This window comes from Cicer arietinum, chromosome 1 (genome assembly GCF_000331145.2).
Source record: "Cicer arietinum cultivar CDC Frontier isolate Library 1 chromosome 1, Cicar.CDCFrontier_v2.0, whole genome shotgun sequence".
NCBI lineage: Eukaryota > Viridiplantae > Streptophyta > Magnoliopsida > Fabales > Fabaceae > Cicer > Cicer arietinum.
In genome coordinates, this window is record NC_021160.2 from 53022824 (window position 1) to 53024501 (window position 1678).

Below are 1678 nucleotides of genomic sequence, written 5' to 3' on the forward strand. Positions count from 1 at the left end.
CACCCCTCAATATCACTTCATATGGAGAATGTGATCGATTTTGTTTCGTAAATTTTTTTACGCTGTCAACTAATTACCAAATGTTTTTTGTATGACATTTAAGATATAATATGATTTAAGTTAAATATTTTTAATGATCCAACAAATGTGATTAATTGATACTTTATATTGTAAGTGCATATGCATTAAATTTCATGTTGAGAAAATGTGAATTTTGTGCTGTTTAAAAAATTCAGGCTCACTTAAAAATTTAAAATTAAGACTATTTTATAAAACTTCAAAATTATTTTGAACCAATTTATGAAGATTAACACTAAGACCACTTATATATTATAACAAAATGTTAATATATATTATCTGTGAGTCTCGATTAAGTTCACCCCAACAATCATCTAAAAGTTAATAAAAATACATCAATACTATTTCATTATAAATGCATTAATAAATTTTATAGAAGAAAAATGAATAGAAATACAACAATAACAATGATAATATAAACTATACAAAATGTTGTCCAAATAATTAATTAGTTCAAATAAATATTTTAACTTTAGTTTTTTAAATCATTATCAATTATTTTGAACATATCTAAAAATATTAATATATCAAATGTTCATATGCAAAGTGCGGGCCAATATCTAGTTAACTATAGTGTAGTACATTGTTTTATTGGTACAATTATGATTCCTTTTAAAGTTGTTTGGTATTTTTATTTATGTTTAGGTTTTTTTTGGTCAATTTATTTATATTTAGGTTGAATTACACTTTTGGTCTCTCTATTTTATCTCATTCATGAAATTAGCTCCATATTTCATTTACAATGTGTCATATTTTTAATTTTAAATGATGTGTCAAATAACCTAAAGATATAGATGGCAAATTTAATGCCATTATTTCATTATGTTGAATTAAAAAAAAACATTACAACATTTAACAATAAACATTTTATTATAAAACACAAGTTACAAAATTACAAAAATCAGAATTGAATCAAAATATACCCAAGTTAGAAACTCATGAACCCTAGACACATTTCTTGTAATTTATCCGGTGAATAATTATGTCAGTGGCCAAAGGGATGAGATGAATAGATATTGGGATGTAGACGGTAGACTTAATGTTCCACATAAAATTTACCAAATTGATTAAAAGTTTGGGATATAGAAACATCAAATGTTTGTGATACCAACATCTCAAGTACTCGTTTGCACGTGGACTAAGATCTCTCAACACATATGCTAATGTAGTAAATTTGCAAAAGATATCAAAATGTACAAGGTATTTGAAGTCTTTGTGGAGCACAATATAAACAATCCAATTATTACTAATGAAAATACACTTGGGGGAAATGGGAAGAAGAGTTTTCAGCTTGCATGCTACGCTCTCACTTTGCTTCAGATGCAACATATAACATATTAGCATTTCATTTGGCACTTGTTTGCAACTTCCAATTCACTAGCAACCTTCAATGATGAACAAATTTAACTAAGCTTCAAATGAAGCATCAAGATAACCACAAAACATGGAAGAAAAACATTATTCACTTAACAATCCTAACCATATCACAAAGTGACACAAATCACACAAACCCCTTCAAAAGAAAATAAAATAAAAATTGACATTTTCATAATAGTCTAAAATACAAAATAGAAGTGGATATGAACTATGAAGTATGAAC